Source organism: Macaca nemestrina, chromosome 8 (genome assembly GCF_043159975.1).
Source record: "Macaca nemestrina isolate mMacNem1 chromosome 8, mMacNem.hap1, whole genome shotgun sequence".
Classification (NCBI taxonomy): Eukaryota; Metazoa; Chordata; class Mammalia; order Primates; family Cercopithecidae; genus Macaca; species Macaca nemestrina.
The window spans coordinates 75,522,699-75,544,248 of NC_092132.1; the positions used below are offsets into that span (position 1 = coordinate 75,522,699).

At 41.3% G+C, this 21,550-nt stretch overlaps 1 protein-coding gene and 1 pseudogene across 3 annotated transcripts in view; one reads left to right on the plus strand and one right to left on the minus strand.

Annotated features, from left to right (window-relative positions):
- LOC105483609 (solute carrier organic anion transporter family member 5A1) overlaps window positions 1–21,550 on the plus strand; it is a 151,151-nt gene that overhangs the window by 16,691 nt on the left and 112,910 nt on the right. The gene's annotated exons all lie outside the window — the stretch shown is intronic.
- On the minus strand, window positions 16,143–16,803 carry LOC105483608 (thioredoxin-related transmembrane protein 1 pseudogene; annotated as a pseudogene).

A 21,550-nucleotide genomic window follows, 5' to 3' on the forward strand; every position in this document is an offset into this window, starting at 1 on the left:
TCCCAGTTACTTGGGAGGCTGAGGCAGGAGAATGGCGTGAACCCAGGAGGTGGAGCTTGGAGTGAGCCGAGATCACGCCACTGCACTCCAGCCTGGGCAACAGTGCATGACTCTGCCTCAAAAAAAAAAAAAAAAAAAAAAAAAGAAGTACCTCCTGATCCCCAGGGCTTTAAAATCTAGTTTGAGGATTTCTTTAGCACCATTTATTCTGGATGACTTAAGATGATCTGTGAGCTTCGTGACCTCCAGCAAGTCACTCGACATCTCTGGGTTTCAGTTTTCGCATTTGTTAACTGATGGAATTAAATGAGAGGGCTGCAAAGGGTCTTCTCAAAACTATACTCTGGTTTCTTCTGAACCGACTGTGGCCTAGATCCAGATGCTAGCGTACTCGAAGTAGTTGAATCTTGTTAAGAGAGTGGCCCCTGGGGTCCAGCTGCCTGGGTTTGAATTCCCACTTTGTCCTGGCCAGTGGTGCAACCTGGGGCAGCTTCTGTGACCTCTCTGTGCCCAATCCCGCCTCTGTTAATGCAGGGATCATGTGGGCCAGTGCTCAGGATGCACTTAAAACACGGCCTGGCCTGGCACATGGTTAAACACTCAAAAATGTGGTCTGTCATTACTTTTAAAATTTAATTCTGTTCAGGAAGAGAGTGGTGTTAGCTTTCATTTTAGCTGGCAGGGTACAGCTCTTTTTGTGGCTTTTCTGAACGCGTTCCCTGCCTCACAGGATAGGCTTGCTCAGCACGCCCATGTTGACTACTCTTGCTTGGGTGCTGTGTGTTTAGTTGACCCTGAGCCAAGAGGCACAAGAAATGTGGGCTTCCTTACACCAGAGTCTTCTTGGCTGGGCCGAGCCTCTCCATTAGGCATCCACCTCATCCGCCATAGGGATGCATGGAATCTCTGCTTCCTTGTGTCTGGAGATTCTATTGAGAGCTCCCCTACAAAGCAAAGAGTGACACGGGAGAAAGAAGACAAAGCTTTCAGGTTATAAATAGCTTCCTCACGAGATGCTCTTGCTATGGGCTTCTGGTAATTACGGCAGGCGCTGTTGGTTGTAATCAAGTTTAATTGCTGAGGAGCGTAGGGAGGTAGCCCTAAACACGGAAGCTCACGGGCTATCTTTATGTTTTCTCTATCCAGTTCTGAACTTCAAAATCTCCGGTTGTGTCTCCAACCGGCAAGATCTGGTTGCGTATGGGAATAACTGCAGAGCCTTTGTGGTTCCTGGAGTGGGTCTGGAACTTTCATGGATAGTCTGCCTGCTGAGACGTTGGCTCATGGCGTTTATTAGAAGTGGGAAGGTGGGATGGATTGAATAAAGGAGCAGAGAGCTAATGCCCTGGAAATGCCGATATGGATCTTTTTGCTTAACTTCTGTCATAGAGGCACAGAGTCTGTGTTCATGGGTGTGCTTGCGAATGTCTGTGTGTATTGTGTTTGGGGATGTAGACTGAAAAAAAAAACCAGCAGAAGAAATGGCTACAAAGCATTTTCACGGGTTGTTTCATAGTGTCTTCCAGAAATATCAACCTTGCTGCAGCCGGAGCAGGAAATTTTAGATTTCTTTTAATTCTTATTTACCCAAGGTCAAATTATAGTTTGTAAATTATTATTAAAGTCTCTTGTTCTTTCTTCTCTATCTAACTGTAGTGAGTTTATTGTCTATTGGTGCTCCATTCAGAGTTTGTATGGGCAAAGAAAGGAAATTAAGACCTCATTAATTGATTTTTCTACTTAATTACTTTTATAAAATATTTTGCCTGAAAAGTTGAAAGCGATGTCTGAAATAAAGTTTGGATTCCTGAAATTGGTCAATGTCATTCACGCCATGATATCACACACTTGCTGAGCGGTCAGTATTTGTTAGAATTTGGCTTTCTTCTGTCTTTACTGCGGGAGCTGGAACAGCACTCCTCCAGCTTCCTTTCTGTCCACTTTTAGGCCTCAGGCTATGGTAACAGCTTTACAGTGACTCAGAAGACCTCTGGAGGCTCTGTTTCTTACCCTCACTCCTCCACCATCTTGCTTTGCCCTGCTGCTTATGTCCACTGCCTGGGACCTCACTTCCTTCTCCCAGCCTGGTCCCTGCAGATGCTAGTGCACTATTTCCTTGGATCTTAACTGCGGCTTTTACAGGAAGCTGTGCTTTGATCTGCATTGGCTCTACCCTCCAGCATGGCCAGTTCCACTAAATGCAGTGCCTCCTCAAGCTCTCAGAACTCCCACCTGGGCCTGGGGCACTGGAACCTTTTTGTCCCGGCATGGAAATCAGATGTTTAAGCCATGCACTGGTGCTTTACTGTACACAGCTATAATTCTCAGTGGGGGTTATCTTGCCTCTGTAGCTGGAGAACTCACTGGGTTAGGCATAGTCCAATGTTAGTGAGACTTGTGATCGTGACCGCGAGTTATGTGTGAGTCAGTCCCCATTGTTGTGCTCCATATTCCCCTGCTCTCGTCTTGTCTTGTCAGCTTGCAAATGATGCTACCGATCTCCAGGAGGCAGGTAATAGAGCAATGCTCACCCATCCTAGCAAAGAACAAAACACAACCAAAGCAAATAAGTACTCCTTCCTTTTCCCCTTCTCACAACACACACACACACACACACACACACACACACACACCCACCACACTCCTTAGGTCGGTAGCTGTATCTCCATGCATGAAAGATAGCATAATAATAATAATAATAATAATAATAATAATAATAATAATAATAAAGTTGGCATAATAGTGATGGTATGGTAATTACAATCATCATCTTGTAAGTAGCCTTGGGGAGTCGGGGTGCTTAAATGTTCTGACCAAGCTGCTTTTAAATGACTCAAGGATTCTAAATCTTTTCAAATTTTCTTTTGGAAAATTTGACTGTATTTGGATGACTTGGTTGTCCTTTTTTCTTTTTAAAATTTAGGTGCCATACAAAACATTCGCACATTTCGTTGGCAATTGTATTTAAGTTAAAAAAGAAGTATTCGTTTTCCTCTTTGGTGTTGATATCTTTTCAGATACTTAAAAGATAAATTGTCACTCTATCTGAATTATTTGGCTAAAAATTCATGTTGATTACTGTGCATTTTTATTAATCAGTTGATTTCAGATTATGCTGGTTCAATTTTGAACCTTTAAGCTTGTCTTGCTTTAAGAAAAACTGATATATAAAAATGAAAACTTAAAATACATACTTTTTTTTTCCAGGAGGAAAGGTAAACTTTTTACATTGTAACAAAGTCTTTTGCTTTATCATGAATTCCTTTATTTATTTATTTATTTAGAGAGAGTGTTGTGCTCTTGTCCAGGCTGGAGTTCAATGGTGCTATCTCGGCTCACTGCAATCTCTTCCTCCCAGGTTCAAGTGATTCTCCTGCCTCAGCCTCCCGAGTAACTGGGATTACAGGCGCCCACCACCGTGCCTGACTAATTTTGTATTTTTAGTAGGGACAGGGTTTCATCATGTTGGTCAGGCTGGTCTCAAACTCCTGACCTCAGGTGATCCACCCACCTCAGCCTCCCAAAGTGCTGGGATTACAGGCATGAGCCACCACACCTGGGTCCTTTAGTTATGATTGTCAAAATTTAGACTTGGTATGTAGCTTTCAGGAGCATATTTATCCGTTAAAATCTCACACATCATGGTGATTCTTCAAAGACTTAAAGACAGAAATACAATTTGACTCAGCAATCTCATTACTGGGTATAAACTCAAAAGAATATGAATTGTTCTATTACAAAGACAAATGCACTTGTACGTTCATTGTAGCACCATTCACAATAGCAAAGATGTGGAATCAACTTAAATGTCCATCAATGATAGACTGGATAAAGAAAATGTGGTGCATGTATACCATGGAATACTATGCAGCCATAAAAAAGAAAAAATCATGTCCTTTGCAGGAACATGGATGGAGCTGGAGGCCATTATCCTTAGCAAACTAACACAGGAATAGAAAACTAAATAGCGCATGTTCTCACTTATAAGTGGGAGCTAAACAATGAGAACACATGGATATAGAGAGGAACAACACACACTGGGGCCTTTTGGAGGGTGGAGGGTGGGAGGAGAGAGAGAGAGGATCAGGAAAAACAACCAATGGATACTAGGCTAATACCTGGGTGATGAAATAATCTGCACAGCAAATCTCCATGATACAAGTTTACATGTGTAACAAACCTGCACATGTACTCCTGAATCTAAAATAAATGTAAAAAAAAAAAGCTTTCATTAAAAAAAAAAAAAAACAAAAAAAACAAAAAAAACCCTCACACATCTATTCACAATAGCCAAGACATGGAAACAACCTAAGAGTTCATCAACAGATGAATGGATTTTAAAATGTGGGACAGTGTATAAATACACAATGAAATGCTATGCAGCCTTAAAAACCAGGAAATTCTGTCATTTGTGATAACACGGATGAACCTAGAGGACATTATATTAAGTGAAATAAACCAGGTAAGGAGAAACAAATACTACATGAGCTCACTTATATATGGAATCTAAAAAAGTCAAACTCATAGCAGTAGAGAGTAGAGTGGTGGTTTCAGAGGCTGTGTGGGAGAGGGCCAGGAGTGGACGGGGAAAGGGGAGGCGCTGGTTAACGGGTACAACACTTCGGTTAAACAAGAGGAATACGTTTTGGTGTCTGATTACACAGCTTGGTGACTGTAGTTAACAATAATGTATTGTATATCTCAAAATAACAAAAAGAAAGGATTTTAAATGTTGTACCACAAAGAGATGATAAGTATTTGAGACAATAGGTATGCTAATTATCCTGACTTAATCATTCCACAATGTGTACATGCATCAAAACATCGCATTGTACCCCATACATGTATACAATTATTATTTGTCAATTAAAAATAAAATGAAATGTAAAAAAAACCCTTACACTTGTATATTCTAATTCCAGATGTTTATTTCTTATTGATCACAGATGTGGCCAGTAAATGGTTCTCTCTGTCTTTTGAGTTTCCATTGCCCTGTAGTACCGTTTGAGATCAGGTAATATGATGCCTCCAGTTTTGTTCTTTTTGCTTAGGATTGCCTGGGCTAATCAAGCTCTTTTTTGGTTCCATATGAATTTTAAAGTAGTTTTTTCTGGTTCTGTGAAGAATGTCATTGGTAGTTTGGTAGGAATAGCATTGAATCTATAAATTGCTTAGGCAGTATTAGCCAAAATTTTCTAATGAACTTCTGTTTTCCCACTCTACATCATGTTTATCGTTTCTTTGTTAAATGCATAGAATGTGTTCAAAGTTTGTCCAGAAGCTCGTGGGGTCTTATGCTTCTGAGTTGCACAATTGTATGCCAGGCAAATAAATATAAGACCTTGAGACACAGTCACCAGCTCTTCAGCGAGTTCGATATTGATAAACTGGAGCCAAGGTTTGATATTCTCTAAAGGGTGGTGGGTGAGATAGTGGGAAGGGAGTGGAGGTAGATCTGGAAGCCTGAGCCTGGATGTTAGACTTGCTCCTGCACATGCTCCTCTGCAGTCTTGAGCCACTCAACTGTTCTGGTTCACCTCATCAATTTAGGCATAATAACTTCTACTCCATCTATGTTATACACGTGGAGATGAGATGTAACAAGATCAATGGCTTCAGTGTACTTTCATTCACCAAAGATGATATACACATGCTCTGTGTTAGGTGCCGGGTCCTAGCAGGAAGGAGGACTGCCTTGGTAGAACTTAGACTCTCATGTGAAGACAAACAATAAACAAGTAAACAATAAGGAATTACAAATCAGGGCAGGTGCTATAAATCAAGGAAACTATATATTGCATTTGGGGAGGGGTGCTTACATAGGAAGATCATTAAGAGGAATCGATGTGTAATCCAAGGCTTAAAGGATGCTTGAGAACTGTGATGTGTAGTGTGTAATGTTAGTCCACGATTCTGATATCAAAAACTCTGGTGTGGATGTTTACACATGTATGAACATCATAATCATCTGAGGCATATCCTTCAAATTGCAGATTCATGGACCTTCCTCTGGCGGGGGTTGGGGGAGTCTTAATTTAGTAGGACTGTGGTCATGCTCTAGAATCTAGAATCTGCATTTTTTAAAAGCGTCCAGATGATCCTGTTGATCTGTTAAGTTTGGAAACTATTGTCTTGGAGAAATCCTACTGAGAAACAAGAGTTTCCTTTCAAAGGAATGACTATGGCTTAGTCTTCTTTAATTATGCTTCTCGTCTGCCATGCTTCGCTTCTTATACCAACCTCCACGATTTGGAAACTTCTGTGATCTAGGACCCTGAGCCTTCCCAACGCTGCTGTGGGACTTGTTCCCTTTTTCCCAGCAGGTGTACTATATGAAGAGAAACTTCTGGATGCTGTTAAGTGGGAGAAGGGGGCTGTATTTCTAGTGCATATTGGAATTCTGGTGTATACCATTGTATGTTGAGTCGACTGCTGTGGCCTGGTTTGGCAATCTAAGTGCTTTTTGTAATTTTATACCTGCAGGAAATATGTTTGGAATTCCATAAAAGTTGGCATGAAGAATTCTCACGCCATAATTCATTGTATCTTTGCCCTCTGCCTAGTTTTAATATAACTTTAATATACTTTGTATACATATTCAATACATTTAATGAAATTGAGTGGTTTCAAATTGAGTGGTTCTTGAGTGAAACTAGAAATAGCTCTTATCTTGGGATCATAGGTTCTACTGAAGCCCATTTGAGTCTTGGGGAAAAGGAACCGAAGCTGCTTCCTCTCTTCTCTCTCCCTCCTGGGGGATTTCAGGGGAGCCAGTAGCAATTTATTTGAGAACATTAGAGTAGCCATTGGGATTCACCCATGAAAGTTTTTTGGTTTGTTTTAGAACCAAGTTATGTCTTAAAAAGGTTGGTTGCTAGTAGTCCAGTAGGCTAGTGGCTGGCAGGGTGTGGCTCATGTCAAACAATCTTTTGGAACACAGCCTGTCACCTTCTGCTTCAATGGAGAATGGCCTGAATAGTGATTCTTAGTTATCTCGGATGTGCACTCCATCGCTTTTTATGCTCAATCATTGCTGCCTATAGGACCACCCCAACCTGAATGATGACTGTCATTCTCTGATAAGAGGAAGGAGTTGACACCTGGCTTGTGAACATATTTATCTTAATAAAGCACAGGGAGTTGTTAGAGCTCACCCTCTTCTTTCATCCAGGAGAATCCAGAAGTGTCAAGGTTTCTCTGGCAGGAGCCCGGCCTGCAGGTTGGGTGAGAACTCATGAATAGGACTCTGACATGTGTGTTCACCTCTCCCTTGGAATGTCTCACTTTTATTTCAGCACAATTTCCGTGTTCATCTCGTAGGTGTAAGGTGGAGTGGGTAGCCTCCTGCTTGGTGTGCTAATAACCAAAACAGATAATCAACCACCTTCCCTTTGTTTTCCTTGGCATGCTGAAAAAGGCATACACAAATACTAATAAGAGCATCAGAGAAATAAATAAACTCAGAAAATACAAGAAACAGCTGGGCACGGTGGCTCATGCCTATAATCCCAGCACTTTGGGAGGTCGAGGCGGGTGGATCACCTGAGGTCAGGAGTTTGCGAACAGCCTGGGCAACATGGTGAAACCCCGCCTCTACTAAAAATACAAAAATTAGCCAGAGGCATGGTGGCCCGTGCCTACAATTCTAGCTACTTGGGAGACTGAGGCAGGAGAATTGCTTGAACCCGGGAGGTGGAGGTTGCAGTGAGCTGAGATCACACCACTGTACTACAGCCTGGGTGACAGAGTGAGTGAGACTCCTTCTCAAAAAACAACAACAACAAAAAACAAAAACAACAACAACAACAAAAAAGAAAATACAAAAAGTTTACAACTTTGGTAATTTTTAAGGTATAGATTTTAGATGTTAGCAAAAATGTCTTGCTTACAGGACTGATTTTATCTTATGCTCTTTCTTGAGAATTCTAATGTCTAGCCTCAGAGGACAGTGAAAAACTCACATATATCTAGTCAGACTTAATTTTTGCATGGTCTCTTGCTTGCTCCCACAAGGAAGGCAACTCTCTCCTAACCTTATTTTCCTGTAGTTAGAATTCTTATTTTTCAACATTACTTCTTGGCTGCTCTTTGAGATTTCTTCCTTTCCTATCCCCTTCCCCAGTGGAGAGGTGAGGAAGGGAGTGTGGAACTCAAACTTTATTTTATTTATTTATTTTTTATTATTTGCTCTGTCACCCAGGCTGAAGTGTAGTGGCATGATCATAGCTCACTGCAGCCTCAAACTCTGGGGCTCAAGTGACCCTCCAGCTTCAGCCTAATTTTTCAATTTTGTAGAGACAGAATCTTGCTATGTTGCCCAGGTGGTCTTGAAATGCTGACCTAAGCAATTTTTCCACCTTGGTGTCCCAAAGTGTTGGGTTTACAGGTGTGAGGCACCACGCCCAGCCATACACTTTACTGAGCTTCAGAATCACCTGAAGGGCTTGTTCAAACCCAGACTGCTGGGCTCCACTCCAAGAAGGTAGAGGGAAGCTGAGAATTTGCATTTCTAAAAAGGGTCCAGGTGATGCTATGCTAATATCACTGGTTTGTTAACAATACTTCATTTTTTTTTTTTTTTGAAACAGAGTGCAGTGGCACGATCTCAGCTCACAAGCCATTCTCCTGCCTTAGCCTCCCAAGTAGCTGGGATTACAGGCACCCGGCACCATGGCTGGCTAATTTTTTTTTTTCTGAGATACAGTCTTGGTTTGTCACCCAGGCCAGAGGGTAGTGGCGTGGTCTTGGCTCACAGCAACCTCTGCCTCCCAGGTTTAAGTGATTCTCCTGCCTCAGCCTCCCAAGTAGTTGGGGTTACAAGCGTATGCCACCATGCTCAGATAATTTTTTGTATTTTTAGTAGACATGGGGTTTCACCATGTTGGCCAGGCTGATCTCGAACTCTTGACCTTAGATGATCAACCCACCTTGGCCTCCCAAAGTGCTAGGATTACAGGTGTGAGCTACTGCACCCGGCCAATTTTTTGTATTTTCAGTAGAGACAGGGTTTCACCATGTTTCCCAGGCTGGTCTGGGATTACAGGTGTGAGCCACTGTGCCCAGCCAATAATACTGTATGTTCTATAGAACATGAAGCTCACAGGCTTCATTGATTGGTTCATTAATTAATTCATTCAACAAATATTTTTCTCAGACAGAGCTGTGGGTGCTGGAGGTTACGCTGATGCACAAGATGAAGTTCTTGCCTCAGGGAGCCTCTATGCTGGTGCAAGAGGCAAACATACATCATGCAATGTTTGTCTGGGATAAGGGCTATGAAGAAAAAGCAAACAAAGTAGGTCTCTTCGTAGGAGAGTGGTGGCCAGGGAGAATCTCTTCGAGGAGATGAGGCCTCCAGGGAGAGGAGTGGCAGGGTAAAGGCCTGAGGTAGGAAAGTGTTTGGTGTGTTGGAGCCTCAGCAGGAAGAGGCTGGTCTTACTGGGAGTTGAGGCAGGGAGAGTGGTCAGAGCGGGCGGCAGAATGTTGGTAAGAGTCACACACAAAAATATTCCTGTGACCAGATACGTTCAGGAAATGTTCGTTTCAACAACATTAAAACTTTTTTTTTTAGTTTTTTTTTTTTTTTTTTTGAAACAGGGTCTTGCTCTGTTGCTCAGGCTATAGAGCAAGCTGTAGGTGCAATCCCAGCTCACTGCAGCCTTGACCTCCAGGGTTCAAGTGATCCTCCCACCTCCTCCTCCTGAGTAACTGGGACTGCAGGCATGCGCCACCAGCCTGGCTAATTCTGTCCATTATTTTTGTAGAGATGAGGTCTCACTATGTTGCCCAGGCTGGTCTTGAACTCCTGGACTCAAGCAATCCTCCCACCTCGGCCTCCCAAAGTGCTGGGATTATAGGTGTGAGCCACTGCACCCGGCTGACATTAAATGTTTTTCTTTATTGAAGAATTTTCCTAAGGTTTTTATTGTGCTGATCCCCTTTATTAATCTCCAGGAGAAGGATAAGGTATTTTTTTCTCAAATTTACATGACCATGAAACTTTTACTCCCTCAATCACCTCGCAGACTGATGTTCTTTGAAACGCATTTGGGAAATCTTGATCTAGCAAGTCCTACTCTCTCATTTTCTAACTGGGAAAACTGAGGAGCAGAGAAATGAAATAGCCTGTTCCAAATAATAAAGCTTGAGGTGACATGAGGCGGTGGAAGGAACATTGAGTTTGGGAGTGGAAGATGAGGTTTGAGACTTTGCTCTTGTATTTTGTGAATGTGGGACCTGGTGTCTGTTGCCTAAACTGGGTAGTTTCCTCAGCCAAAATGGGAGATTGCACTGTTTGCTCTCTGAGGATCCTGGAGTCACTCTGGGTGAGTGACTACTGATTTTTTTTGACTTGGGAGCCTTGTGTCAGTTAAGCCAAAGGAAAAGCACTGGGAGATTCACATAAATACATTCATCAAATACCACCATCTAGGTTATTTTTGCTTTCAAATGAATATACTTCCCAGACAAGTAATTAAAATAAAATCTGTCAGAGGATGTAAAACTCTAAATCATAAAATGTTGGTTAAAAAAAAAGAAGCAATGGAGAAAGACTAACATCTATGGTAATGTACTTTGCTGTAAAATATTTTAGCATTGATTTCCATTTTTATGAAATTCATAGTTGATTTGAATACAAACAGTAAATCTCACAACACGTGAAATATATCTTTTTCTTGTTTGCTTTCCAAGGAATTGTTGAGGAAATAATTAGGAAAAAAAAGACTCTTGGATTTTAGTTTTTTACTAGCTATATGAGTTCTTTGGATTGATTTTTCTTTATCTATAGGAGGGATCCAAATATTCCTTAAGGTCTTTTCAGCTCTACTAATTTAAGATATCTATATTTGACAACTTTTGCCTTGAAGGGATGTTAGCAATAGAATCTTGGTCAAGGTGTGACAGGGACCTGAGGGTTCTGAGGACTTAGGATGTGAGCTGTGTATAGGTAAGGTAAAGTCATGGTAAATAATTGTGTTAAAGAGAAGATGCCAGTTGGGAGCTCTTTGGTGAGATTTTCTTAAGGAATTCTGCTGTTCCTATAGAGCAACAAAGTTTGGGCATTGTTTAAAGAAAGAATGAAGGTGTATACGTTCCTTTATTATCTATTCACAAGTGTGGGTTCTCCTCATTCTGGGCCCAGGGTAGGAATGTACTTTCTGGCCCCCTTGAGGTTGGATGGGGCCATGTAACAAATTCTAGACAAACAGTCCCATGTAGTTCTGCAAGGGATATACCCAGGCCAGAACACTTAACTGCCACGGGAACACCCTTTTCCTCTGTCACAGGGGTGGCAACATTCTGGTGTCATCAGCCTGGGTTCTGGAATCAGAAGTCATGGAGCAGATATCCCAGATGACCCTTGAATGGATTATGAATTGTGACCAAGGAATAAACCTTCATGATTATAAACCCTAAGATATTTAAGCCTGCTTCTTACTGCAGCATAATGTAGCCTATGCTGACTACTGGATTCAATAAGTTGAGAAATCCCAATGAATCAAAGGGAGAGCAGCCATCTAGTAAATAAATGTATTAAAGAAAAGATGCCAGTTGGTAGCCCTTTGGTGAGATTTTCCCTAGGAATTCTGCTGTTCATATAGACTAGCAAAGTTTAGAGACTTGGCTAAAGAATGAATGAATGACTGTGTCCCATTGTTATCTGTTCAAACTGGTATAAGCTATAAAGCATATCATGCAAGAGGCAGTATGCTAGTTTGGGCAGGCCTCTCCTCCTCCTTCTCCTGGAAGGTCAAGGCTGCAGTGATCTGTGATTGTGCTACTGCATTCCAGCCTGAGTGACAGAGCAAGACCTTGTCTCAAAAAAAAAAAAAAAAAAAAAAAGTCAAGCATTTGTGAATTTTCAGAATGTAAAATATCAAGGCTTTTCCAAATTAGATAAATCAGGAATGTTCACCTTTACATCCAAAAAAGAAAAAAGAAAAAAATTCAAATAGAAGTTCAGCAGAATAATGTAAAGCCTTAAATAGGTGACCAAAATTCAAATTATCAACAGATAGCTCAATTTGATGGATCTTTCAGTAAACTTTAGTTTGAAACAACAACAAAAAATACCATTTACCAAAACATGAAAAATATTTTCAGGAAATTATTATCTAATTTGAAAAATAAAAAATGGAATCCATGGCAAATAAGAAAAATACAAAAAAGGAACTCAACCTTTGATATGGTTTGGCTGTGTCCCCAACCAAATCTCATCTTAAATTGTAGTTCCCATAATCCCCACACATTGTGGGAAGGACCCGGTGGAAGATAATTGAATCATTGGTTATCCTCATGCTGTTCTTGTGATAGTGAGTTCTCATGAGAGTTGATGGTTTTATAAGGGGCTTTCCCCTCTTTTGCTCAGTACCTCTCTTTGCTGTTGCCGTGTGAAGAAGGACATTTTGCTTCCCCTTCTGTCATGATTGTAAGTTTCTTGAGACCTCCCCTGCCATGCTGAACTGTGAGTTAATTAAACCCTTTTCCTTTATAAATTACTCAGTCTCAGGTAAGTTCTTATAACAGTGGGAGAATGGATTAATACAACCTTTATAGGAATCAAGAGAATATTACGGACAAATAAAAACTTCTTAAATCAATAGCGTATCCTGCATTATTGTGTGTAGAAAACTATAATTAATGTAATGTAGTTTTTGTTAGTTGCATAATCTAAAAGTATGAAAAAAATTGTCATTATATCTCTAAAAAGACCACAGAGTTGTTATTGAAATATACACTTCTTGAGACAATGGGCAAAATTCCCATTTGTGGGATATTTCTTTTTATTTGTGGGAAGTATCTTCTTCTTTTCATACAGTGAAACGAAGAAAAACTGTACTAGATGAGAAATCTTTTTCTCTATAAAGTAAGCTTCTTAAATACCTTCAATAATATAATACTTGTAAAATCTAAATTTTCTAAACTCAGACTTGAAACAGGCTATTATTAAACAAACACACTGCTTGGCAGTGTTTTTTCAAAAGTTAAACTATTTAAACCACCACACTGTGCTTAAATCATATTTCAAACTTTTATACTTAGTGCTTTTATGTTCTGAATGTAGACTCTCAATCTAATGACAGTCTAGTCTGAGCCCTGCAATATGTATACAAGCAAGTAACATTTCACTTCAAAAGAAATGATTAATCTTCTATTTTTGTCAAAATCATAATATTAAGATAACTATAAAAATTAGGATTTATCCATGGCCAATTTATGGTATTCTATGGAAAGCCTTTCTTTATTCCTTCTTTACTCTCAGCTTCCTCTTTGGAAACTTCTACATCCACCTTTTATTCCTCCTCCACGTTGTTAAAAGATTGAGAAGATTTTGGTAATAATTTTTTGGACTGGTGCTATGCCCAGTCTGTGTCCCCACCCAACTCTCATGTGAAATTGTAATCCCTAGTGTTGGAGGTGGAGCTTGGTGGGAGGTGATTAAATCATGGGGGTGGCCACTCATGGATGATTTAACACCATCCACTCTGTGGTGTTCTTGTGATAGTGAGTGGGTGAGTTATCATGAGATCTGGTTATTTAAAAGTGTGTAGCACCTCTTCCCTCTCTCTCTTCCTCTCGCGTCGGCCATGTGAAGTTCCAGCTTCCCCTTTGCCTTTGCCTGTATTGTAACTTTCCTGAGGCCTTCTCAGAAGCCAAGCAGAAGCCATCATGCTTCCTGTACAGCCTGTAGAACCATGAACCAATTAAACCTCTTTTCTTTATAAATTATCCAGTTGCAGGTATTTCTCTAGAGCGGTACAAGAAAGGACTAATACAGAAAATTGGTACTGAGGAGTGGCGCATTCCCACACAGATACCTGAAAATGTAGAAGTGACTTTAGAGCTGGGTAATAGGTAGAGGTTGAAAGAGTGTGGAAGGCTCAGAAGAAGACAGGAAGATAATGGAAAGTTTGGAACTTCCTAGAGACTTGTTAAATGGTTGTGACCAAAATGCCAATAGTGGTATGTACAATAAAGTCCAGGCTGATGAGGTCTCAGATGGAGATAAGGAACTTATTAGAAACTAGAGTAAAGGTCACTTTTGCTATGCGTTAGCAAAGAGTCTGGCTACATTGTGCCTCTGCTCTAGGAATCTGTGGAACTTTGAACTTGAGAGAGATGGTTTAGGGTATCTAGTGGAAGTCATTTCTAATCAGCAAAGTGTTCAAGATATGGCCTGGCTGCTTCTAGCATTTTATGCTTATATGTGTGTGCAAAACAATGACCTGAAACTTGAATATATATATATAATGTTTGAGACAGAATATTGCTTTGTTCCCCAGGTTGGAGTGCAGTGACATGATCATGGCTCACTGTAGACCTCTGCCTCCCAGGCTCAGGTGATTCTCCCACCACAGCCTCCTGAGTAGATGGGTTTATAGGCATACACCACCATGCCTGGCTAATTTTCTTATATTTTTAGTAGAGGCAGGGTCTTACTGTGTTGCTCAGGCTGGTCTCGAACTCCTGGTTTCAAGTGATCCTCCTGCCTCAGCCTACCAAAATGCTGTGATTATGGGTGTGAGCCACTGCACCCAGCCCTGAAATTTATATTTAAAAAGGAAGCAGAACACAAAAGTTTGCTAAACTTGCAGCCTGGCCATGTGGTAGGAAAAAACCCCCCCTCATTTTCTGGGGAAGAATTCAGTCAGGATGGATAAATTTGCATAGTTAAAAGTAAGACAAATATTGATAGATAAGACAATGGGAAGAAGGCCTTGAAGGCACTTCAAAGGCCTTCAGGACAGCTCCTCCCATCACAGGCCCAGAGGCCTAGAAGGAAAGAGTGATTTCATGGGCTAGACCCAGGGCCCCCTGCCCTGCACAATCTCGGGACGCTACTTTTCACATCCCAGCTGCTCCAACTTCAGCCATGGCTCAAAAGATCCCAGGTACAGTTTGGGCCGATGCTTCAGAGGGTGTAAGCTGTAAGCCTTGGAGGCTTCCATGCAGTGTTAACCCTGTTGGTGCACAGAGCACAAGAGCTGAGGCTTGGGAGCCTCCACCTAGATTTCAGAGGATGTATGGTAAAGCCTGAATGTCCAGGTAGAAGCCTGCTGCAGGGTTGGAGCCCTCATGGAGACTGTTTACTAGGGCAGTGCAGAAGAGAAATGTGGGGTTGCAGTCCCTACATGAAGTCCCCATTGGGGCACTGCCTACTGGAGCTGTGAGAAGAGGGCCACCATCCTCCAGACCCCAAAATGGTGGATCCACTGTCATCTTGCACCCTCAGCCTGGAAAAGCCACAGGCACTCAATGCCAGTCCAGGAGAGCAGCTTTGGGGACTGAACCCTTTAAAGTCACATGGCAGAGCTGCCCAAGGCCTTGGGATCCCACCCCTTGCATCAGAGTGCCTTGGATATGGGACATGGAGTCAAAGGAGATTCTTTTGAAGCTTATGATTTAGTGACTGCCCTGTTGGATTTCGGACTTGTTGGACTTGTAAGGGGTCTGAAGCCCCTTTTACTGAATTTATCTCTTTTGGAATGGGAGTATTTACCCAATTCCTGTATCCTATTGTGTCTTGGAAGTTACTGACTTGTTTTTGATTTTACAGGCTCATAGGCCAAAGGGACTTGCCTTGTCTCAGATGAGACTTTGGATTTTGGACTTTTGAGTTAACGCTGGAATAAGTTAAGGCTTTGAGGGGACTGTTGGAAAGGGATAAATTGTATTTTGCAATGTGAGAAGGATGTGAGATTTGGGAAGGGCCAGAGGTTGAGTGATATGGCTTGGATCTCTGTCCTCGCCCAAATCTCATGCTGAATTGTAATCCCCAATGTTGGAGGTGGGGCCTGGTGGGAAGTAATTGGATCACAGGGGTTGTCCCTCATGAATGGTTTAGCACCATCCCCTCAGTGCTGTTCTCATGATAGAGAGTAAATGAGTTATTGTGAGATTTGGTTGTTTAAAAGTGTGTAGCACCTCTTCCCTCTCTCTCTTCCTCCTGCTCGGGCCATGTGAAGAACCAACTTCCCCCTTGCCTTTTGCCACAATGGTAAGTTTCCTGAGGCCTCCCCCAAAGCTGAGCAGAAGTGTCATGCTTCCTGTACAGCCTGCAGAACGGTGAGCCACTTAAGCCTCTTCTCTTTATAAATTACCCAGTCTCAGATATTTCTTTAGAGCAGTGCAAGAATGAACTAATATAACAAGTATGGCTGCAGTCTGAGCCTTTTTGAAGGACAAAGGCAATCTGACACAAATATCATAAAGAGTCCTAAAAACGACCCTGAAAGCAGAATTGTTAAAGCAAAAGCTGTATACAATTTCCAAACCAGTAATCTAAGGTCTTCAGTAAAATAGCATGGCAAATCCTGATCCACATAGAGTGCTGAGGGTGCTGACATACTGCTCATCAGAAAAGAACCTGAACCAAACCATGATGGAATTGGTTCAATACTCTTCCACTCTTCATCACTTATAAAGTTTCTGAAGTCCTTCTTAGTCCTTGGACCCTGATGGTATCTAAATTCACCATCCTTACAATGATAAATAGTAGGAGAGCAGTTACGATGAACTGTCTACTCAGTCCTGGCTGCCCTGTGACATCTACTTTTGCTACATTAACCTCAAGAACTTCTCCCCATTCAGCAAAACTTTCCCATTCTGGTGGAAGCTTTTGACAAGCGGGGTACCACAGGGCACAAAATTCTGTCATCCAGTCTCCTTCCAGCAACTGTCTTCAGTTCTCATCCATGATAATGCATACATCTCTCTGCCACCTGTTCTGTTTCTTTCCATGTCCTCCAAAGCAATAGCACCAGGACTGCCAGGGAAACCATGACTCCCAGAGGGTGCCATGTCTGCTGCTTGCCCACCTCACAACAAGTGAGGCAGCCTCAGCAGACTTGATCTCTCTGGGCCCTGGTTTCTCCATCTGCATAAAGGGATAGTAATATTATCTAGCTCATAAAATTGTTGCCAAGAATAACTGTTAATATATGTCAAGACCTTAGACTAATGCTTGGAATGTAATAGGCAGTCAATAAATCTTAGCCATTCTTCTCTCTCCTCTACTCCCTTTCCCTTTCCCTTTCATTTTAAAAGATTTTATTTATTTATTTATTTATTTATTTATTTAGAGACAGAGTCTCACTCTGTCACCCAGGCTGGAGTGCAGTGGGGCGATCTCAGCTCACTGCCACCTCTGCCTCCTGGGTTCAAGTGATTCTCATGCCTCAGCCTCCCGAGTAACTGGGATTACAGGCACATGCCACCACACCCAGCTAATTTTTGTATTTTTACAAAAATGTACAGAGGAGTTTTGCCATGTTGGCCAGGCTGGTCTCAAACTCCTGACCTCAAGAGGATAGGCCAAGGCTGATCCATCTGCCTCAGCCTTCCAAAGTGTTGAGATTATAAGCATGAGCCCCCATGTTGGCTCTATTATTTTTATTGACATGAGAAAAAAAAAGGACTCAAAGGATAGACATCTGTGAAAGTAGCCATCTCTGGGTAGTAGGATTCTGAATGACTTTTCTTTGGATTTTTTTTTTTCATACCAAATTTGTGTGCACTGAACTTGTTACTTTATAGTTAGGAAAAAAATATTATTTAAAAACAGTATATTGGCTGGGCACAATGGCTCACGCCTGTAATCTCAGCACTTTGGGAGGCCGAGGCAGGTGGATCACTTGAGGTCAGGAGTTTGAGACCAGCTTGGCCAGTATGGTGAAACCCCGTTTCTACTAAAAACACAAAAAAAGTGGCTGGGTGTGGTGGTGCATGCCTGTAGTCCCAGATACTTGGGAGGCTGAGGCAGGAAAATCGCTTGAACCCAGGAGGTGGAGGCTACCGTGAGCCAAGATCATGCCACTGCACTCCATCCAGCCTGAGCAGAGAGCGAGATTCCATCTCAAAAACAACAGCAGCAGCAACAAAACAAAACAAAACAAAAATCCCCCCAAAACCCCCCAAAACACTATATTTACTACGATTTTTTTTCCCAAAGAGTGTATACCACTCACTACATTAAGTCCTGTGATTAGTGATTTTACCTCAGTTTTATGACCTACTTCCATTAGCTTTCACCCTCTTCGAAACGTCTTCCATCTTGACTTTTTAATTTCATTAATGATTTTTTTTTTCCCCTTGGCCACCTGTTGTTGAGACCAGTGAATCTCCTGGTCTCTAATAACTTATCAAGTCTTATGAATCTTTTCTCCTAAACCTCTCACACTACTGTCCACTGTCCCAACCTACTTCTGATCCTTACCACTTCACGTCTGGACTATTGGGTTTTTCTTATCCATCGACTTCCTTTTAATTCTTGCAGAGTAAAGCCAGACAATGCTCTTAAAATACCACCTTATATCATTCCTTTGCTCAAACACTAGCAGAGGCTCCTTACATTTCTCATTGCTGAGGATAAAATCCAATTTCCTGGCTCGACATTGAAAGCTGTCCACGTTACTCAATCTCTGCTATCTCAAATAATTCACCACTTACCTTATTTATGGTCTTTTCCTACCATACTTCTGTACAGTAGCACTTTTGCCCTCCTGCTTCCTTTATGTCCAAATTTTACTTGTCCTTCGAGATCTTGCTTAAATACACACTCGTCTGAAATGTTCATTTTTTTTCCTTTGTAAATTGCAATAGCCCTGCTCTGTTTGGCCATTAATCACACACTGACTTGAGATTTTCTTATGTTGAAATGTTGTTAATCTATATCTTTTAACATTTCTGTTGTCTGTTTCTTCTCTCCAACTAAATTATACTATTTCTAAGGGTGCTTACATTTTGTAACACCCCAGTGCTTTACAGAAGAAGATGGGTAATAGCTAGGATATTGACAGATGAATTAATATATCTAATATTTGATAAAAATAGATGCTAGAATAAAAATACTTCATTTTATTTAAAAGTAAAGACAGAATTTTGACTTGGATCTTTTCCTTGTTGACTTTGTTTTGACTTTACTATTTATAATGTTTTTTATCCTGATAGTCTGAGCTTCTTTTAATGGTCAGATCAATATTTACTTGAATATCTCCCAAAGCAAGCTTTCTGTAATTCACTTATTAGAGAAGGTCTTTAAATTTTTGGGTATAGGATTTTAAAAATGAAATAAAACTCCAATTAGTAAAATCCTAGTTTCAGAGCAAATGCTTCTGTTGTTAATGACCTGGGTGCTGTCCCACTGGACTCTGGGCTCCTTGAGGGAAGTTACTATTTCTCAGTCGTGTCCATGATCTCAGTACCTAACACAGCCTCTGCCACAAGGTGTGAACTTGCTGTGTCAAATGAAAACTGCAGAGCAGCACTGCAGACTTGGAAGGAGGGAAACATTACATCTCAGATAATTTTAAATATTTGTCATGAATTAAATATTTTTCTTCTAAACAAACAAAGCACAATTTTTAATGACTGTAATTTAACAATATAGTATCCCTCCCTCAAATCTCTTATCTTCTGACTCAGTACATCCATGTCTTGGATTTACAGTGTCTACTCATTTGATCGTGATTGCTGCCATTCTGGTTTTGCAGAGGTTTCACGTTTCTGTGTCCCTGTAGAGTGATCATGCTGAGATGGCTCTGTGCGTGTTCTTGCCCCCAGCTTCTGCGCCTTTGAAATATACCCTAGAACACTCAGGTGGTGGGTGGTGATGGGAGCTCAGCTAGCCAAGAATGAGGGAGCAAGGGGATGTGATCAGAGGACCTTTAGGGTGCGGGAACAGAGGAAGCCTCAGTTCTACACCCTCTGACAGCCAGCTGAATGGGGAAATTCCAGGCCTTTATTCTTTTCCCTCCTCCCTCCCTTCCTTTCTCTCCTCCTCCCTCCATTCCTCCCTCCCTTCCTTCCTCCCTTCCTTCTTTCTATGTAAGTAACATTGGAAGGGAATATGCTGTTTGTACAATGGCAGTCCTGGCAACAGCTCTCTGTTCTCTTCAAATCCCCTGAAGTCATGATGTGCCTCTGGCCTTTGTTCTTTCCGGTTCTACTCACCCAGCTGTTGCTCAGTCTTCCTGGGCTGCGGTCTGTTTATGATGCCCTCAGAATGTCAGCAGGCTCCCTTCACCAATCCCATGTGACTGCTGATCTTCACCTTCACTGCCCTTTATTTTTTTTGCTTTTAGTTTATACTGCTCTTATTTATTGTAGTTTAAAGCTGCATATTATTTTGATGTGTGCATGTATCATAGTTTCTTTCCTCTATTTATTTTTATTTTAGAGATAGGGTCTCATTAGATTGCCTAGGCTGTAATGCTGTGGCTATTCACAGGCACAGGCACAGCTCACTGAAGGCTCACACTCCTGGGCTCAAGTGAGTCTCCCAGCTCAGCCTCCCAAGTAGCTGGGACTACACGTGTGTGCCACCACACCTGGCTCTCTTTCCTCAATTTTAATAATTAAAATTTGTTAGGAATATTAGGTCTTTAGGTGAGATAAATGTTACAAATATGTTTCTCCCACTTTTTTAGTATTTATTATTATTATTACATTTTTTAATGTTTAATTTTTGTGGATACATAGTAGGTATATATATTTGTGGGGTACGTGAGATGCTTTGGTACAGGCACGCGGTGTGAAATAAGCACATCATGGAGAACGGGGTATTCATCTCCTCAAGCATTTATCCTTTGAGTTACAAACACTGCAATTACACTTTTCTTTCTTTCTTTTTTTTTTTGAGAAGGAGTCTTGCTCTGTCGCCCAGGCTGGAGTGCAGTGGCATGATCTCGGCTCACTGCAACCCTGCCTCCTGGGTTCAAGTGATTCTTCTGCCTCAACCTCCCGAGTAGCTGGGATTACAGGCATCTGCCACCATGCCCAGCTAATTTTTGTGTTTTTGGTAGAGACGGGGGTTTCACCATATTGTCCAGGCTGGTCTCGAACTCCTGACCTTGTGATCAGCCCTCCTTGGCCTCCCAAAGTGCTGGGATTACAGGCGTGAGCCACCACACCCGGCCCAATTACACTCTTTTAGTTATTTTAAAATGTACAATTAAGTTATTATTGACTATAGTCACCCTGTTGTACTATCAATATTTTTATTATTTTAAAATAAACTTTATTGTATATATTTGAGGTTTGCAACATGTTGTGGGATACATATATTAATAGATAGTAGAAAGGTTATGATAGTGAAGGAGATGAACATATCTATCATCTCAGATAGTTAATTCTTTGTGATAAGACAGCAGCTAAAATCCACTTATTTAACAAAAAACCCGGATATACAATATAATTTTATTAACTTTAGTTCTCATGCTGTACGATAGATGTCTAAACTTGTTCATCATACGCATCTGCTATTTTGAATTCTTTGACCTACATTTCCCATTCTCTGACCACTCCCCCACCCAGCAGGTGGTAACCACTGTTTCATTCTCTGTGTATTTGAGCTCTTTTTATGATTCCACATAGAAGACTCTTACTGTCTTTGACCACTTACTTGATGATGCCTCAAGGGAGATAAAGCTTCTTGCCTAGGGAGCTAAAACTTCTTGCCTTTCAATGTCCAGGTTGGTTCTCCTAGGTTTTAATTTTTGTCACACATCCAGCACTCTTACTTGCATACTGATTTTTGAGACAGTATGGG